The 21,368-nt window shown below is 38.5% G+C and overlaps 1 long non-coding RNA gene across 2 annotated transcripts in view; it reads right to left on the reverse strand.

Annotated features, from left to right (window-relative positions):
- Window positions 1-1,164, reverse strand: part of LOC116070505 — a 68,521-nt gene extending 67,357 nt beyond the window's left edge. For both annotated transcript variants that reach the window (XR_004110433.1, XR_004110434.1), the window contains exon 1: window positions 1,054-1,164. This is a non-coding gene — a long non-coding RNA (uncharacterized LOC116070505). The remainder of the gene's footprint in view (window positions 1-1,053) is intronic.
- Between the last annotated feature and the right edge of the window lie 20,204 nt (window positions 1,165-21,368).

Below are 21,368 nucleotides of genomic sequence, written 5' to 3' on the forward strand. Positions count from 1 at the left end.
CATATTCTGGCTTTTCTTCACTTCATAAAAGATATGGATTACACTGCCTTCTCAAGCGCAGACAAGCCTCCCAGAATTCCGAGACTCTGGGTATAACAAATCCCACCAACCCAAGTAAAATATGAAAAACTGGTTCACCACAGGGCCCTTGAGTCACTAATCAAGAATAGTCACAGCAGATATCTATAAAACCAACCAGTGTAATCACATCACAAGGGGATTCTGGTGTTTCATCATGGTGGAACTGGTTACAAGCCAGATTGCCACTGGCTCACAATACCATTGCATCCCTGACACTGAGCATATTTAGCCTGAGGGAAACCGGGCATTTTTCTAACATTTGTCACGGCTCCTGGAATTGATGGATCTGTTTTAGTCTTCTTGAATATCATGGTCAGGAGTGAACCACTGAGGCTCTGAACTGAGTTTCCCCTTCACTAAAGGCTTGTGAAATGCCGTAGGGTGAGCTCCCTCACTGGTTGCCTTACTTGCCCAACTCACTCTGAACTAACAAGAGCCTTTGTTTTGGGTCTGGCAAACTGAAAGTGTGCAACTTTGATAATATTTTACATAGTTCAAATTGAATCAAATTCCCCACATTTTTTTTGATGAAAACAGAACTCCTGCCAAGAAAACAAATATTGGCAACAGACAGGAAAGAGCTTAAGATTTTTACTGGCAAAGTTTGAAAAACCTGAGATTCCTCTGGAGAAATGTTTCATATTTAAGGTCTTTTACCAGAGAATATAATATAACCACTTTATAAATCAGGAAGCAAAATAATGTAGTTTTCACGAGCCTTATTTGGGACGGTAGACCTGCATCTAATCTTTGTGACCTGGAGTATATCACTTGACTGTGTCTAAACTGTTGAAAAGGACCTTTGTAAGGGAATGAGCATGAGGTGGCAAATGAGAAATGGCAGTCTGGCATTCTGTGGCTCTAAATTTCTTACCAATAGGATGATCACAGTCTTTTATGATTTCAGAAAGGAATCTAGATATTTACATTTTTAAAAGGCTACTAATTCTTAAATGTAAGGAAACAAAGTACCTTATAATGACTGATTTACTGTCTAGAGTCAGCAAGCTGGCTCAGGGGATAAAGGTGATTGCTGCCAAGCCTGAAGACTTCAACCCAATCCTTAGAACCCTTATGATGGAAGGAAATAACTGACTCCTTCATTTTGACCTCTGACCTCCATACATGTTCTATAATGCACGTGTACACACACACACACACACACACAAACACCCACCCACACATACACACATTTTATGATTTTATGTAGTCACATATTATCTAAATATCCAGTGTTGGATTAGCAAATGTTTGAAAACTCCCATATAAACCATACATGTCCAGAAAAGGTTAAGCAATAGATTCAGACTAAATTCACAGGGCCAAGGGCCTCTCCTCCCATTGATGACCGACTTGGCCATCCCCTGCTATATATGCTGCTGGAGCGATTAGTCCCACCATGTGTACTCTTTGGTTGGTGTTTAAGTCCCTGGGAGCTATGACAGTACTACTTAGTTCATATTGCTGTTCATCATAAGAGGCTGCAAACCCTTCAGTTCCTTGGGTCCTTTCTTAAACTCCTTCATTGAGGAGCCTGTACTCAGTCTAATGGATGGCTGTGAGCCTCTACTTTGGTATTAGTCAGGTACTGTCAGTACCTCTCAGGACAGAGCTATATGAGGCTCCTGTCAGCCAGCATTTGCTGGCATCCACAATAGTGTCTGGATTTGATGATTGTATATGTGAGGGATTCCCAGGTGGAGCAGTCTCTGGATTGTCCTTCCTTCAGTCTCTGATCCATAGTTAGTCTCTACAACTCCTTCCATGGAATTTTGTTCCCCCTTTTAAGAAGGAACGAAGTATCCATACTTTGGTCTTCCTTCTTCTTGAGTTTCTTGTGGTTTGTGGATTGTACTTTGTGTGTCCCAATCATCTGGGCTAATATCCACTTATCAGAGAGTGCATACAATGTGTGTTCTTTTGTGATTTGGGTTACCTCACTCAGGATGATATTCTCCAGATCCATCCATTTCCCTAAGAATTTCATAAATTTGTTGTTTTAATAGCTGAATAGTACTCCATTGTGTAGATGTACCACATTTTCTGTATCCATTCCTCTGTTGAGGGACATCTGGGTTGTTTCCAGTTTCTGGCTGTTATAAATAAAGCTGCTATGAACTTAGTGGAGCATGTTTCCTTATGTTGGAGAATCTTCTGAATATATGCCAAGGAGTGGTATAGCTGGGTCCTCTGGTAGTACTATGTCCAAATTCTAGAGGAACCACCAAACTGATTTCCAGAGTGGTTGTACCACTTTGCAATCCCACCAACAATGAACAAGTGATCCTCTTTCTCCAAACCTCTCCAGCATCTGCTGTCACCTGAGTTTTTTTATCCTAACCATTCTGACTGGTATGAGGTAAAATCTCAGGGTTGTTTTGATTTGCATTTCCCTGATGACTAAAGATGTTGAATATATCTTTAGGTGCTTCTCAACCATTCGGTATTCATCAGTTGAGAATTCTTTGTTTAGCTCTGTACCCCATTTTCTAATAGGGTTATTTGGCTTTCTGGAGTCTAACTTCTTGGAGTTCTTTGTGTATATTGGATATTAGCCCTCTATCAGATATAGGATTGGGAAAGACCTTTTCCCAATTTGTTGGTTGCCATTTTGTCCTATTAACAGTGTCTTTTGTCTTACAGAAGCTTTGCAATTTTATGAGGTCTCACTTGTCAATTCTTGATCTTAGGGTATAAGCTATTGGTGTTCTATTCAGGAACTTTTCCCCTGTGCCCTTGTGCTGGAGCCTCTTCCCCACTTTCTTTTCTATTAGTTTCAGTGTATCTGGTTTTTTGTGGAGGTCCTTGATCCACTTGGACTTGAGCTTTGTACAAGGAGATAGGAATGGATCAATTTGCATTCTTCTACATGCTAACTGCCAGTTGAGACAGCTCCATTTGTTGAAGATGCTGTCTTTTTTCTACTGGATGGTTTTAGCTCTTTTTTCAAAGATCATGTGACCATAGGTGTGTGGGTTCATTTCTGGGTCTTCAATTCTATTCCATTGATCTACTTACCTGTCACTGTACCAATAACATGCAGTTTTTACCACAATTGCTCTGTAGTACAGCTTAAGGTCTGAGATGGTGATTCCACCAGAGGTTCCTCTATTGTTGAGAATAGTTTTTGCTATCCTGTTTTTTTTTTTTTGTTTGCTTTTTTTTTGTTTTGTTTTTGTTATTCCAGATGAATTTGCAAATTTTTCTTTCTAAGTCTGTGAAGAATTGAGTTGGAGTTTTGATGGGGATTGCATTGATTCTGTAGCTTGCTTTCGGCAAGATGGCCATTGTTACTATATTAGTCCTGCCAATCTACGAGCATGGGAGATCTTTCCATCTTCTGAGATCTTCTTCAATTTCTTTCTTCAGATACTTGAAGTTTTTGTCAAACAGATCTTTTACTTGCTTAGTTAGAGTCACACCAAGGTATTTTATATTATTTATGACTGTTGTGAAAGGTGTTGTTCCCCTAATTTCTTTCCCAGCTTGTTTATCCTTTGTGTAGAGGAAGGCCACTGATTTGCTTGAGTTAATTTTATATCCAGCTACTTTGCTGAAGTTGAAATATTTGTTTATTTTACAAATACTTTGCATCCTGTTAACTTTCAAAACCAATACATTGTGTTCTAGTAGAGTTAATGTTTTTTTTTAAGTTTCTAATTTAAGCACTAAGACATTTTGTTAAGAGGGTTTTTTTTACCATTATTATGTAAATGACTAGTATTTTACCAGAGACAGTCCCAGAGCACTGTCTCCTGCAGAATATATTTGTCATCTAGTTTTATTGACATTGTGGATTCCTGTCTTTCCCTTTCTCTCCCATCTCTCTGTCCACCAAGGTAACATTGTATATGAACGAATGAAAATGATAACTACTCAGTTGTATGAATCGAAGGGACGAAGGGGTGTGAGTATGTGTCCAAATCTCAAGCCCAATCCTGGCAAGATTACAGATGTTTCACAGGCTGAGAATCATTGGGAAACAGGGGATTATGGAAACAAAACACACCCTGAGGAGGAGGGCAATCTTGTCTTGACAAGATGGTGTTGGCACAAATTGGCTCTATGTCTCCTCAAAGAACAATCCTATCAGCCTGCTAAAGTCCTGCCCTGTTTCTATAAGGTATTTGCATATTGTTTTGTATAATATTGGCAGTGGTGCCATGTGCTCTAATTCAATTACAAACTCTTGTTCATTTTACCAAATTATAAATCATTCCACAAATTTATGAACCAGTGCGAACCACATTCTCATATATATAATATGAAATTTTTGGTTAAATATATATATATATATATATATATATATATATATATATATATATGACTAAGTAGCATCTCTCCAGAGTCTGATTTTAGGCGACTCTGAATCTCAATCATAAATGATAAATCTATGTTGTTGTATCATTAATAGAAAGGCTGTTTTATGCTTGGTAGACAAACAGCCAATAAATGAATCACATAGTCTTTTATTTTAGGAGATATGACAATCTAAAATTCCTAATTCTGTACAAACAACACAATTCTCAGAAACCTACTTGTCTCTCTAGAAACATAAATTACTAGATGATAGATATACAAGTACATCTTTTCTTTTAAAAAAATCCAGAGGGTTCAGTATACAGTAACTTATTTAAACAAAATTTGTTTCCTGTTACACACATGGGTCATCAGTTTGTGTTTTAAGAAAGGAAACGTGTCTGTATCTGCAAATAACTGTATTAGATATAAAGAGCAACCTGAGTGTGGCGTTCATAAGCTTTAGCCCCTTTAGTGGAAAGAGATTTCACACAATAAAGGTGTTAGCAAATATAGTAGGTGGAAGTAAGAATATTTTTCATGGTGATATGAAACAAGAAAAGACACATTCACTTTGATGGAATCATGAAAATCCCACTGAAATGACCCTAAAAATGTTGGTACACTTGAAGTGTCTGTAGATAATAAGGGAGCAAAGGCATTCAAAGAGAAAGGGAGAACTGAATGGGCAAATACTGGGAGACACTAAAGCGTCAGGATGTGTATTCTACAGTGTAGACATAGCTAATTGCCCACACTATAAAGAATGTTAAGGAATTTTTGCATGATGAAATTCAAAGTCTAGTATCAGCCCTGGAAACTGACTTGTCAGAAATAAATGTGAAGGATGTGGAGTTGGAAGAAGGGAGAGGCAATGAGGCCAATGAGAAGTTGACTTTTGCATCTCAATTTCACTCTTCTTTTTAAGTCATTTTTTTATCTCTCTGCCTTTAATCTTTTTTATTTTAATGAGAGTTAGTAGAAGATGAGCAGAGGGTCTCCTGCCTTTTCTTCACCTGCCACCTGCTCCCGTTTCTCTTATCATACATCTTAAAAGCCATGTCTCAACTTCCCTGGGCATTTATTCCTACATCTATTGTTTCCACTGTTACCCTCTTTGTCCCTGCTGTCTGTCCCAAGCATTCAAAGCCTGGCTGAATATATCACTGCCCACTTTCAGACTCTGATCTTTCAATTTTTATATGGATGTGTGTTTCATTCAGGATGGCAGTTCAATTTATTATGAGCACAGCTTATTCTGACAGGATCATATATTCGGGCCTTTTCATTTTAAAAATATAGGAAAGAGTAGAAACTGGTGGCTCGGATAAAGGGCTGCCCAATTACAAGGTGGGAGAGGACCAGCTGTATGAATGTGGAGGCAAAGGATCTGGAATCAGAGTAGATAAGGTAACAATGACTCACCAGTGTGGGATGGTAGTGAAGAGAGGGAACATGATAGTGGGACACATGAGTAGGATCATCAAACGTAAGAACCATAAGGCACTCAGCATTAATCAGTCCCTACAGATCTGGGCTCAGTACCAATAGGAGTGTGATGACAGGGTCTGCCTAAAGCCTAATTGCAAAGTAAGTAAATTAGGTTTTAGCGGCTGCAGAGCAACCTTTTTCATTCCCACTATCCTCATATCCAGGGAGTGAACACTCTGGCTAGCCCTATGGAGCCTCTACCCAAAACTTTCAAGGTTCTACCACCCTGTTCTCATTGTCTACACTCAAAACAAATGTCTGGATCCCAAAGCTAAGAAACTAGTTTAAAAGTTCCCAGAATGAGAAAACACAAATTCAAGGGAATAAATCCACAATAATACAATTTTAGAGTGCATGGCCTACATTCTGACAATATAGTGGGATGAGGATATGTAGTCAGGAAGCTTTTTATTTTCTCATTCTACAAGACATGTTTAAGTTGAAATCACATTATACAGGTATCTGTCTACTATAACACATAAATCAGGCATAAAATATATTAGAATAGTCTTGGAAAGTTAATATATACAAAATTACGCAATTCAATTCCTAGCAAAGCAATAGCTCTGGCCTTTTCCTGCTGAATTTCAACATCTTTCTTGCCAGTTCTCAGAGTTGATAATTTAACTTAAGATTGTTCCTTGTAGATACCAACCTAATAGACCTAAAAAATACATTAAATCCTACGAATATATTTGTATAGTCTCCAGACATTCACTAAATTGATTTACTTTCTTTTATTTTCAAAATTATAATATTAGAGCTTTATTCCCTCTTCTAAACCCTCCCTAATGCCTCTCCCCACTCTCCTTCAAATTCATAGTCTTTTTTCACATGCTGACATATTTTAAAATCCTGAACCAGATTAGAGATTAGTACATCTCTTGTCTTTTTATGAGACTGGCAGACAGAGTTGCATATATTGATACTCGGAGCCAAGCCTCTCAAATGTTCTGAGAAAATATCTCAGAAAACAGGAACAACCTCAGTACTACTTTTGAAAAGATAATCAATAAAATGATTCATTCCGTTTGAAACTGAAGACTGGGTTCTTTTGTCCTGACAGGAAATTATCTTTAGAACAAATGATTATGTTACTATGAATCATGTGATTTTTTTAATGCATTTTCTTGCTCTTCAGGTGTCAAAGTCTGCCCACTTCAACCATTCGTGCCTTCAATTACTTCACTGTTCATATTTTAAATATGTTGTGCAAATAAAACTAACGAAGTATATGTTTCCATAGAATTGAAGCTGCACCTGAAGGGGCAATACAACAAAGGGGCAAGACCAACACTATATCAGAAGAGTCTTGCAATGGAATAACTCTACAAATAGAAGCTAGCAATAGCTCCTTCTAATGGGAAACTAGGAGCCAAGACCTGAACATTTTCCTGGGGTTCTAGACACACCAAGATTCAAAGGAGGAGCACTTTAGCCATAAGGAAAAAATATTTCAAAGGTTTGCAGTAGACAGTAAGGTCAGAGGATTTGGGGAATAGAAAAGGCTATTGGCATTTCCATGTGATGCCCTAGGAAGTCAGAGGAAGGGTAAAGAGGGAGGAACCAGGAGGAGTGAATGATGTATGCCTTCATATCCTGGTGGAAAACTCAGATCTGATTCTGACTTCAAGCAGAAGCTACTGAAAGATGCTAAGCACAACACTGAAATTGCTTATTTTGTTTTGAAAGATGATTGTTGCTGCTGCATAGAATTTAGATTTCCTGGTCCATACCCTTTGTGAATATCCATGGATTCAGAACAGCCTGGCTTACTGATATGTGATGCATCAGACTATAGCAGACCTTATCAGAAATACAGAACAAAGCAAGGCATTTGAGGAAAAGCACAACAGTAACAGAGAGTTCAGAGACGATGTGGGAACATACAGAAAAAAATAGGAAAAGAAAAATTTAAAAAAGACATTTCAGTAATTTTAATAGAAAGTTCACAAACCTTAGAGGAAGAAAGAAGATTTAAGTTCAAGTCTATGATCCCTCTAAGCAGCAAAAGCTGTATATTTGTGGAAAAGGTGAAATTTTAATATAGTAAATAATGAATAAATGCATACTGACTTCAGTTATTAAATTAACCCCACTAAAAATAAACACTTCCTTTGATTTTAATATAATAAAACCAAATTCAAAGAGATTGATTTGGTGTGTAAAATGATCTCTCTGTAACATCTCTAGATGATACAAAGATGCCCTTCTTGTTCTCAGTAACTACTAAAAATAGAAGACACATAATTAACCAGAGAATTAATCTTTAGATAATGCTCTCAAGTGAAGGAAAGCATTTATTGAGTACTCGCCACGAGCAGAGCACAGCGCAGCTAAGAATAAAGGTTGTTATATAAAGATGAACAAGAATGTGCTATTGGCAGAAAATAATTTAAAAGCTAAAGGAAAACAAAGTTTATCCTGAATTGCCAAGCAGAAATCAGAAAGTGTGCACTTGCCTATTCTACCCTCAGGAACTTGGGAATCTCCTTACATTGCATTAGAAACCCAACCCTCTGCTTCCCACCAGTGTCTGGTAGTCTCATTCTCTTCCTCTTTCACATTCCAGTGCAGCGAACCACCACAAAGAGGGAGCTACAGCAGTCAGCACATTGTATTTTTCTTATAGTCATACTTTGCCTGCCTCATGCTGTTTTAGGAAGAGGAGCTGCACTGCTAAATTAAAAGGCTATGAACTCGCAGCAAGTGGGTTCTCATGACCTAAATGATTGGAAGGGGAGTCATTTGCTATGCCATCTTAACTCTAAGTGCACAAAGCTGTATCGTACGGGGCACAGTTCCATGCCTTTCTTGGAATGTTTGTGCTAAGAGATTTTCTTATTCCGCACAATTAGACGCTTTTTATTAAAATAATAGAAAAGGGGGAGGGTGAGATGGCCCAGTAAATAATGGCATTTGTTGGCAAGCCTAATGTCCTGATTTTGATACCCAGAACGCACATTGTGGAAGAAGAAAACTGATTCTCTCATGTTGTCCATTGACATACGCATGAATGCTACAGCATGCATTCACTGACTCACATACTTATACACGAGCATGTGCACAGACGTGCACATAAACACACACACACAGATAAAAATAGCACAATTTAAACATATGATATAGATGGATGTGGTGATATATACCATAAATTTTAGCAACTGGAAGGCAGAGGCAGACAGATCTCTGTGTCCTGAGTCACCCTGGTCATAGTGAATTCCAGGACATCCAGGGCTACATCATGAGACCCTGACAAAAACAAACAAACAAAAACCAAAAGCAAAGCTTTTAGTATCCTGCATGTTGCTGATGTCTGCTTCCATCAGCACAAGAACACTCTGAATGTATAAACTGTGAGCGTGTTTCAGGCACCACGGGATGTTTTTAGGGTTGAATGCGAGAATACAGGCATGGTTGTGTTATTTGGTGGCTAAAAGTACTTCCTCTATTACTTTTGATTAGAGACATTAAACGGCAATCAACGTTTTAATTTGGAATGGAAATTTTGCATTGTGTCAAACCAAGCGTTATGTTTACGTTGGCAAGATTTGGGGCAAAGACTGGTAAAAGTGTTTGAAGTGTCGGATTTTTACATATGAGAGCAATTGAAGGAAAACAAAAAAATGTAGACTCTTAGAAAAGATGTTGGCTCCCTGGTATTCTGAGGACAGCTGACTCCTCTGTGAGTTCAGATGAGTTCCTACAGGCCAGATCTGGCCCTCCTCATGATAAGAATAGCACGTTCCCACACTTATGATGATGATAGACACCTGTTATATAGGCAATTTCTCCCAACACGAAAAAAAAAAAGTAAAAAAGAAAATCTTCATTGCCATTGCTTCCCTCTGTGCAGCTGCTTCCTTCCCATCCTAATCACAGCAAGCAGACACCACTGCAGATTTGACCAGGGAATGCAAACGGAAATAAGATTCGTCACTTGATCCTCAGAAAATGATAACTATCTGGTGATGGTGCTGAGGGGAAATGGAAGGGTTTTAAAACCAAATAGAAATAGAAACAAAAAACAATAATATCACATAACAAATAAGCCATTATCACATTTATATGTTGTATATATATTGCTGCTTTTTCATTTATTTTATTTAATTGTTTTATTTTTTGAGTCTAAGTACCCTAGCTGGCCTGAAACTCACTATGTAGACCAGGCTGGCCTTGAACTCACAGAGACCTTCTTGTCTCTGTCACCCAAACGCTGAGATTACAGGAATATGAAACTAGGCATGTTCAGACATTACACACTGCATAACGGTAAAGAATGCCAGTATTTTACCCATCTTTTACATATGACACTGTTTCATTGATTTAATATTTAGTATCTCTAAGAAGACATTTTACCTTCTTGTAGGATCAGGATAGATTTTATGGAACGTAGTAGCATTCATCCTGAATCTAAATACCAAAGTATTTGTATAAGAGAAAAATGGAAGATAATGTATTGGGCAAAATGACCTTTCCATGCTGTGGTCAAGTCAAATCCATTCTGTTTTGATAATTCTTTTAACCATGCCTGAGAGCTGGTTTCTAGACTCAAGTACTCCTTTGTGAGCAGCACTGGTGCAATTCTGACACTGCATTGCCAATCTGCCAGCTCTAGTGTATTGAGCTATTCAGACCAAATCCTTGTGGCTCTGGATTATGCCACTCTGAAGCCTGTCAGTATCTCCCTCAATCCTTCCTGAAATTCTCCCAAGTGATCTCAAATTAAATTAGGTAGGAAAACCCCTACTGTATTTCATTGTATATTCATAAAGATTACGCTGGGCGGTGGTGGCGCACGCCTTTAATCCCAGCACTTGGGAGGCAGAGGCAGGTGGATTTCTGAGTTCGAGGCCAGCCTGGTCTACAGAGTGAGTTCCAGGACAGCCAGGACTATACAGAGAAATCCTGTCTCGAAAAACCAAAAAAAAAAAAAAAATTACAACAGTTGTAATTTTCCAAAGATCAAATATTAGTTGTTCTCTAGAATTAAGTACTGATGTTGAACTGTCTTGTGATCGTCACCAGTGGATATGGGAACAGAATCTGGGGGAACATAGCTGCTTTGCAGTGGTTTACTTAATATGAAATATACTGAGTACTCATAAAAACTACATACAAACTAGAAAATTCTATACACTCACAAGACAGTAGTTACTGTGACTACTTTCAGGCACTGTGTCAGGCGCATCATTCATGCCTAAACTCCTCCAGTAGTGTTCATTTGTTGCAGTCTCCAAATACATTAGACTCAAGTAACTTACAGAGGATGCAGTTGATAAGAATATGGGTGTTATCTTACCTAGACCACATTTCAACAACCCTGAAAGGAATAAAGATCTATGTTTTGTTGCCAACAAGGTCAAGCAATGCTAAAAGAACTCCCCAACCATCCTTTTCAGTATATCGAAAACCTTAGCACCTTCAAAGATATTGGTAGAAATTAAATGATCTTCACACAGTAATATCATACATGGGAACAAAATAAGTTTACCTGATTTTAATTGGAGCAACATAAATGTGTAATAAAGGACAGTAATAAATTAAGTTTACTGGTAAGTTGTAATTAATAATTCATTATTTTCATGATAATTGCTCTTGAAACTAATGAAATTAATGATTTAAAGAGATTTCTCCAGCAATTCCTAGTCTTGATTCATTCTTAATCTGCTTCCTAAGCAACGATACTATGACATCAAAAAAAAAATCAGAGTTCATCTTGAACTTCACTATGTATAAGTGAATATATATGCCCTTTATAAGATCTCATTTGTCTGAAACGAATGCAAACTGCTTATCAGAGACTAGAACACTGCGTCCCAGCCCTTGCCTACCTCTGCAGCTTCACTTTTCATCTGGCTTCCCACTTTCTTCTTCCCACTCAGCAACCACTCCCAACCTCAAACCACACACAGCTGAATGATTGGCAGCTGCTCTGAAATGCCAGGACACTTCGTGCCACCTTGTCTTTGCATGAATCACTTGTGCCAGGACATACAGCTCTTTCCATCTCTGTATGCCTAGCAAACACCTACTTAACTTACAGAATTGGAATCAAGTATTGCAATTTCTAAGCAGTGCTTCCAAATCCCTCCTCCTGAGGACTGATGCAATGGAAGCAGACTCAACTTTTCAAGGTGGTCAGACCATAGTACATTTAGCATAAGGCACATGTTCTCATGCTTGTACCCTATTGTGTACACAGATTCACTGCTATGCAATGGACAGGAAATAAAACAAAATCATCTGATGATCCCCCATACTAATGCCCTCCCATTTAATGTTTGTGGAATGAGGAACTTTATAGACAGGAACAGAAGATGGGAGCAAATTTAGATAGAACTTTAGTCATATTCATAGTATCTAGGCACCAGAGCTGCCACTACTTTCATCCAAGACACCCTCATTTCCTCCACTCCTCTCACCCTTTTCACTGCTTTTTTTCCCTCAGAACCAATCTCTCTCAGTTTCCTCTTAGAAAACAGCAGGCCTCCCAAGGATATCAACCAAAACTGGCATAAAAGAGTCAGAGATAAGCCAAACTACATGATGCATGCAACATGCAGTTAATGCATACTTGTAGATTGGGAGAAAGGAAAATCTGATAATATGAGAACTGTTTACACTCCCATAGCTCCCTCACTCTCCTTTTGCCTAAATAAAATTCACCAAATACTTCTCCTCAGACTTACTCTTCTACAAAAGTGACACTGTCCCTATTGGAGTTATGCTTTGAGTCCTTTGCTCTTTTGCTTTCCCAGAATTCATCACTCGAAGTAAATCATCTAAGATGCCCAATCCATCAGGGTTTACCTAATGAAAGCCATTACCAACATATCAAAGGGCAGGAAAAAAGAGGTCACAATAGCTTCTTCTAGGTCCATTTTGAACTTTATCTGTTAGTCCTAAGTCTTTTTAAACCCACAGCCCCAAAAGGCACATCCTCTTCTCTAATCCTTCCAAGGCCAAGAGGTAAAATTGCCTCCAAGTGGTCCTGGTCTCCTCTTTAACTCTTCCAGCACATTAGCAATACCTTTAAACTACCAGAATCTGGTTTTGCCTCCTGACAGAGCCTTGAATAAAACATTCAGATGAAAATTATAGGTATTGTTTTCTATTCAGAGCTCTTCACGAAAAATTCTCGATTTCTCCTCTACCAACAGGTCTAGCAACATCAGTTTCCAAATTCTGTTATGTTTTTTAAGGCTCTAGAGTTGTGCCAGTCACTAGAGTGAAGACAGATTATGTGGATATGCTAAACTGACAGTTATATATTTATTTTATTTTGTTTTAATTAATACATATATTTAAATTTAAAACATCTTTATTATACCTGTGAAGTGTCAGGGATGCTAATTTTTCTTCTGTTTTTTTTTTTCTTCTATTCAGATTGGTCTATTTTTGTTTTTCTTATTCTCTTATCTAGATATCTTTTTGTATTCTAATAAGAGGCAGAAAGGGTATAAATGCAGATGGAAGGGGAAGTGGGAAGGATCTCAAAGGAGTTGGGTGAAGGGAAACCATAACCATAATATATTATAAGAAAAAAGCTATTTTCAAGGAATGAAAACTAGAAAAGACATCTTTAGTTACTATAAAAATTTAAATACTGGACTTAGGAGTATATTAATCTATGCTTTTCTCCATTTTAAACAGAATCCCACTATGGTGCTATGCAAGTCTTGAAATCAAAATGTTCCTCATTCAGCCTCCAGGGTGCTCAGATTATAGGCATACACCACCAAATCTGATTTATATAATCCCTTTGCATAGTGCATTTTTTACAATCTAAAAATCGCAGAATTTAGTGTCCCCATTTTGCATTTTGAGGTACAGTAAATATAAATACACTGTAAATATAAATGTGCTATTTTCTATGTGATAAATTAGTTTATAAATCAATATAAATGAATCTCTCATTTGTATATCAATTCATGTCTCTCATACACATCTGCTCAGACATTCAATAATGCAGGAATATTCTAGTCTTTTCCCAAACCAAACGTTTCTACTACCAGTTGAATCTTCTCATTTGCACTTAGGCATTGCATAATTTTTTTGTTCAGAAAAAAAAATGTTTTCTCCTTTTTTTTAACTGTTTTATTTTTTTCCTTTTTTATTAGATATTTTCTTTATGTACATTTCAAATGTTATCCTCTTTCCTGATTTGCCCCTCCAAAAACTGTAACATCCCCCGTTCCCCTGCTCACCAAACTACCAACTCCTGCTTCCCTGTCCTGGCATTCCCCTATACTGGGGCACAGAGCCTTCTCAGGACTAAGAGCCTCTCCTTCATTGATGTCCAACAAGGCCATCCTCTGCTACATATGCAGCTGGAGCCATGAGTCCCATCATGTGTACTCTTTGGTTGGTGGTTTAGTCCCTGTGAACTCTGGGGGGTACTAGTTAGTTCATATTGTTGAAGTAGCTGTAAGCTACTTCAGCTCCTTCAGTACTTTCTCTGCCTCCTTATTTTAGCCATTGCTTTGCTTCTCTCACTGATGGCCAATTCCCCAGAAGTGATGCTAAACCAGCCCTCAACTTATTAGTCTCCTCTTAAAAACCAAACTACTGGCCCTGCTTCACAATATGTCAAGAACCAGCCCATCTTCACTAGCGGACATTGGCCCATGACTTCATCATCTCTGACATGGACTATTGCAACAGCTTCATAACTTCATAACTGCTCCCTCCATTTATTTGTTCCTGCCCAACCCCTTATGGTCTCAAACAGACAGAGCAAGGATAATAACAAGGCAATAGGATCCTGTCTGTGCTTTTCTCAAGAAAATTCAGTGACTATTCATTTCATCTGGGTCACATTCTAATGACTAATAAGGCCCTTCAGACCATATCATGATGATATTTTTCATGCCAATTTCTCTATCAGCTTTTCAGTTGTTTTTAAATACAGCATCATGCTCCTATCATAGGCTCTTGTATAGTCTTAACCAGGTTTCTCAACATGTTTATGTACTTGTTCATTACGTATTTAAATTTCTTTTTTCCAATGCAAACAAAATATCTGAAATATATATATACATATATACATACATATATATTATATACATATACATATGTATATATATTAGATGCATGTTACATACTGTGGTGGCTTAAATAGGTTTGGCCTGGAAAGTAGCACTATTTGGAAGTATGGCCTTGTTGAATTAGGTGTTGAATCACTGTGGGCATGGGCTTTAAGACCCTCATCCTAGCTACCTAGAAGTCAGTCTTCTCCTTGCAGCCTTCAGACAAAGACGCATAACTCTCTGATCCTCCTGCACCATACCTGCCTGGATGCTACCATGCTCCCACCTTGATGATAATGGGCTGAACCCCTGAACTTATAAGCCAACTGCACTTGTTTCCCTTTATAAAAGAATTGCATTGGTCATGGTGTCTCTTCACAGCAATAAAAGCCTAACTAAGACACTTACACAGGATTTGGGTCTTTTATCAAGTCATACGTGCAATTGAAATTCTCAGCAACCAGACACCACGTTATGAAGATGGTGACAGTGAGAAGTGATAAGTTAAGAAACTCCAGCGGAACAAAAGACAAGTGGCAGTTTATGGCAGCAGCTCTGAAGAAGAAAAGACTATCAATGCCAAATGGAGCTCATAGATGCCTGTGATTTACACTAGAGAAGTTAAATAAAACCAAAGAGCACCCCACTCAGAAGAACCTAGAGATCCTCCAGTCTATTCCCCCCAAGCACCCAGGAGGAGAGGCAGAAGTTAGGGTAGAAGTTACAATCCAGAACAAGTATTAATATCATGCATAGCCTCCTCTTGTGTGCACATAAGTGCCAGCTGTTCCTAAATGGTAAGATGTTCTGTGTGGGTTGGGACACACTTGTGAAGAAAACAGAGCACACCCACCCCTGCAACGCACTATGCTATGCCTCTAGGCAAGCAAGACCCCTTACATATGTTATATCTAGAGCTTAGTTGACGTGTGCTATGAGTAGTATTTTTGTACCTAGCCACCAATTACAAAATAACACTGTGAGAACCAGTATGTGAAGCTTTATTCTGTACAGTGAGTATGCCTCAGTGTCAGATCCATAAGTACTAACGAATGGATACACTCCTCATCATCCTGTTGTTTCCACTACAGTGGGATTCCATTACAGGTACAGCACAGATGCTACAGCTGAAGGAAATGTAGCATCTTTGCAGGATGGAAAAAAAAAAAGGAAAGGAAAAAAATGACTTGACTAAAAAGTATCATCACTTTCAGAATAAGAGACGTCATTTCCATACTTAAAATGTTTGAAGAAAAATTAATGAGATAAATGACAAAGTTCCACTTACTTTGGCAAATAATCCTGAGTAGATAATGTACCCAGTTTCTGCTCTTTCAGCTTTTGTAAATGTCTTCACATTCGAATGCAGAAGACCTACAAATAGGTTACAGGACAGGGGTTGAGAAGATTTTGCAGGAAAATCTCAAAAAAAAAAAGAAAGAAAGAAAGAAAGGAAGGAAGGAAGGAAGAAAGAAAGAAAGAAGATTTTGCAAAAGGGAGTACTTTGAAAGACCTTGAAGAGGGAGATCCCAAATACCTAAAAATGGGAGGTTTTTCGGCTAAAAACAGAGAGGGGGACCCAACTATGAGAAGGTGGTTAAATATTTAAGGTTTGAAAGAGTTTCTGTTGACTGTAGCTGCCTTTGAAATGTTTGATGTGGGGAACAAACAGGTCAGTAAATCTCATCAAGTTCTAGAACTTGGCAAAGGACAGGAAACCGTTTCCCTCAGAACCTTCACAAAGGTAAACAGTCCTATCAATTCTTTTTTTTTCCCTTTCTTTATTGGAAATTGTCTTTATTTACATTTCAAATGTTATCCCTTTTCCTGGTTTCTCTGTCTCCTGGAAACCCCCTATTCCATCCTCCCTCCTGCTGCTTCTGCGAGGGTGTTCTTCCACCCACCCATCTAAACTATCTCCCAGCCCTCTATTCCCCTACACTAGAGCATTTATGGAGCCCCCATAGGACCAAAGAACGCTCCTCCCACTGATGCATGACAAGACCACCCTCTGCTACATATGTAGCTGGAGCCTTGTTGATGGCTTAGTCTCTGGGAGCTCTGGGGGGCAGGGGAGGTCTGGTTGGTTGATATTGTTATTCTTCCTATAGAGTTGCAAACCCCTTCAACTCCTTCAGTCCTTTATCTAACTCTTCTATTGGGTACCCCGGATTCAGTCCAATGGTAGGCTGCAAGTATCCGAGCATCTGCCTCTGTATTTGTAAGGTTCTGGCAGGGCCTCTCAGGAGACAGCCACATCAGGCTCCTGTCAACACTTGCTGGCATCCACAATAGTGTCTGGGTATGGTAACTCTATATGAGATGAATCCCCAGGTGGGACAGTCTCTGGATGGCTTTTCCTTCAGTCTCTACTGTACACTTTATTTCCATATTTACTCCTGTGAGTATTTTCTCCTCCTTCTAAGAAGAACCAAAGCTCCCACATTTGGTCTTCCTCTTTATTGAGCTTCATGTAGTCTGTGAATTGTATCTTGTTTATTTGGAGCTTTTGGGCTAATATGCACTTATCAGTGAGTGCATACCTTGTGTGTTCTTTTGTGATTGGGTTACCTCACTCAGGATGATATTTTCTAGTTCTATCCATTTGCCTAAGAATTTCATGAATTCATCGTTTTTAATAGCTGAGTAGTAGTCCATTGTGTGGATGTACCACATTTTCTGTATCCAGTCTTCTGTTGAAGGACATCTGGGTTCTTTCCAGCTCCTGGTAATTATAAATAAGGCTGCTATGAACATAGTGGAGCATGTGTCCTTATTATATGTATCCTTATTATAGAAACTTGAAAGAATCCCACTAAAATCAGGGACTAGACAAGGCTTTCCACTCTCTATTTATCTATTCAATATAGTACTCAAAGTTCTAGCTAGAGCAATTAGACAACAAAAGAAGGTCAATATGGGGCAGTGTTCTCTTTAGGCAACCTGGGCCCACTCGAGTATAAGTCTGGAACTCCAGTGACCCAGGGATCCATAATTTCTGCCTACAAGGAACTGAGGAGTTTGACCACACCTCCTGGGCCCCTGGCTCCTGTTTCAGTCCCAATCCCCCCACAGCTATCCCTGCAGGAGATGTGTGTTCTGTCATGTAAACAATGTCCCAAACTCCCAACATTCTAGCTGGACCCTACCCACAGTCATCTGACCACAGTCAGATAGCCCCACCTCACAATATAAGAGGCGGTTTGCCCCCTTCTCTCTCTCTTGCTCTCTCTTCTTCTCTTACTCTCCTCTCTTTCTTGCTTTCCCTTCTCTCTTGCTTTCTCTCTTTCTCTCTTCCTCTCTCCTTTTCTTGCCCCTTCTCTTCCTCTCTTCTCCTCTCTTCTCCTTCTTCTCCTCTTTCTCTCTCTCCACATGGTCATGGCTGGCCTCTTTTCTCTTTTCTGTAATAAAATCTCATGACTATCCATTGGCTCCTTTTTTTCATATTCTTATAGCACTTCCTCCTTTTTTATTAGATATTTTCTTTATTTACATGTCATATGATATCTCCTTTCCCAGTTTCCCCTCTGAAAAAAAGAAAAAAATTAAATTAAATAAAAATAAAACAAACAAACAAACAAACAAAAAACCCTGTTCCTGCCCCATGCTCACCAACCCACCTTCTCCTGATTCCTAGCCTTGGCATTCCCCTACACTGGGGCATAGAACCTTCACAGGGCTAAGGGCTTCTCCTCCCATTGATGACTGGCTTGGCCATCCTCTGCTACATATCCTGCTGGAGCTGCCTCCTTTTAACTAATGCATTGTGCAGCCCCAGCAGAAGCAGCAGCAAGACCCGAACCCACAGGTCAAAGGGAAATAAATTGAAAAGGAAGAAGTCAAAATATCACTATTTGCAAATGATATGATTATATATTTAAGTGACCAAAAAAATTCTACCAGAGAACTCCTAAAGCTGATAAACAACTTTAGCAAAGTGGCTGGATACAAAATTTACTCAAACAAATCAGTAGCCTTCCTCTACTCAAAGGATAAACAGGCTGAGAAAGAATTAGGGAAATGACACCTGTCACAATAGTCACAAATAATATGACATACCTTGGTGTGACTCTAACATAGCAAGTGAAGGATCTGTATGACAAGAATTTCAAGTCTCTGAAGAAAGAAATCGAAGAATATCTCAGAAGATGGAAAGATCTTCCATGCTCATGGATTGGCAGGATTAATATAGTCAAAATGGCCATCATGCCAAAAGCAGTCTACAGATTCAATGACATCCCCATCAAAATTCTAAATCAATTCTTCATAGAGTTAAAAAGAGCACTTTGCAAATTCATTTGGAATAACAAAAAACCCAGGATAGCAAAAACTATTCTCAATAATAAAAAAAAAATCCTGGGGGAAATCACCATCCCTAACCTCAAGCTGTATTACAGAGCAATAGTGATAAAATCTGCATGGTATTGGTACAGAGAAAGGTAGGTAGATCAATGGAATAGAATTGAAAATCCAGAAAATAATTCACATACTATGGTCACTTGATCTTTGACAAAGGAGACAAAACCATCCAGTGGGAAAAAGACAGCATTTTTCAACAAATGGTGCTGGCTCAACTGGCAGTCAGAATTTAGAAAAAAGCAAATCAATTCATTCTTATCTCCTTGTACAAAGCTCAAGTCCTAGTGGACCAAGGACCTCCACATAAAACCAGAAAATTATGGAGGAGAAAGTGAGGAAGATCTTTGAACACATGGGCACAGGGGAAAAGTTCCTGAACAGAACAATGGCTTATGCTATAAAGTCAAGAATCAACAAATGAGACCTCATAAAATTGCAAAGCTTCTGTAAGACAAAGTCAGTAGGACAAAAAAGCAACCAACAGATTGTGAAAAGGTCTTTTCGAATCCTACATCTGATAGAAGGCTAATATCCAATATATACAAAGAACTCAAGAAGTTAGACTCCTGAGAACCAAATGACCCTATTAGAAAATGGAGTACAGATCTAAACAAAGAATTTACAACTGAAGAATATCAAATGACTAAGAAGCACCTAAAGAAATGTTCAACATCCTTAGTCATCAGGAAAAGGCAAATCAAAACAACCCTGAAATTCCACCTCTCACCAGTCAGAATTGCCAAGATCAAAAACTCAGGTGACAGCAGATGCTGGCAGGGTTGTGGTGAAAGAGGAACACTCCTTCATTGCTGGTGGGATTGCAAGCTGTTACAACCACTCTGGAAATGAGTTTGGCTGTTTCCCAGAAAATTGGACATAGTACTACCAGAGGGCCCAGCTATGCCATTCCTGGTTATATACCCAGAAGATGCTCTGACATGTAAAAAGGACACATGCTCCTATCAATTCTTGATGTAAGATGATGGTGTGTGTGTGTGAGAGAGAGAGAGAGAGACAGAGAGAGAGAGAGAGAGAGAGAGAGAGCATGAGCATGATGAGCATGTGTGTATGAGTGCATGCCTGTGTGTATGTTTCTCAGAGACTAAATATGTGGTCTGTTTTTTGTTTTTTTTTTTTAATCTCATGCCTCATACAAAGAAAACTCACAATGTATTCATTGAGAAGAAAGTTGCAACTGTCACCTGAGATTCTGCTGCCTAGTAGCATCAAGGTAACCAATACAGAAACTAATGCATTAACTGCAAAAGCCAACAAGTTCTCCAAACAGGTAGGTGGTCCTCATGGATGGTTCCATCTTTGTATTCATTTTTAAACAGTTTTACATTCACACACACACACACACACACACACACAGACACACACACATATACACAAATACATAGGTCAGTCACAGTGTACATGTGGAGGTCAGAATATAGCAGATAGAGCTGTTCCTCAGGAAAAGTATATTCTCTAAACATTTTTATTCTTAAACTTTGGGAAAGAGATTTCTTGAGATTGAAACTAAAAGTGCAAAATTTGCCTGGAATGTTTAATTTAAAATACAGTCTTGGCTTAATAGAGCCCTTCTTACAAAATTCATAGAACAAGAAAGGTTTAATTACACACAAATTAAGTTAGAAATTCCTTGCTTTAAGATATGTACTTAGTCTATAACATTTTGTGACTCCTATAAAAGCTCTAAACTAAAACAGAACACTAAAATACAGATAAATATGCAGGTAGAATATCACCAATGGTCACTAGATATTTTTTGCACAGAAGAAATGAAAAAAGTTGTAATTGTACAGACGAAACATAGCTGTTTGGTTCTTAAAAGAGAAATTTTCTGATTTGCTAGGGAAATAAGGATGATGGCAGAAGAGAAGATGAAGTACAAAAGAACACTGGGTATCATTTGGTTTATTTATTTTGTGAACAGTGTTTGTGTTTGTGTGTGTATATGTGTGTGTGTGTGTGTGTGTGTGTGTGTGTGTGTGTGTGTGTGTGTGTAAGCAGAGAACAGTCTAAGGTTTTATTCTTCAAGCAGCATTGTTTACCAGTTTTTAAAGAAAGTGGTCTCAATTAACCTGGAATTCACAAATG

The sequence above is a fragment of the Mastomys coucha genome, unplaced genomic scaffold (assembly GCF_008632895.1).
Source record: "Mastomys coucha isolate ucsf_1 unplaced genomic scaffold, UCSF_Mcou_1 pScaffold22, whole genome shotgun sequence".
Lineage (NCBI taxonomy): Eukaryota > Metazoa > Chordata > Mammalia > Rodentia > Muridae > Mastomys > Mastomys coucha.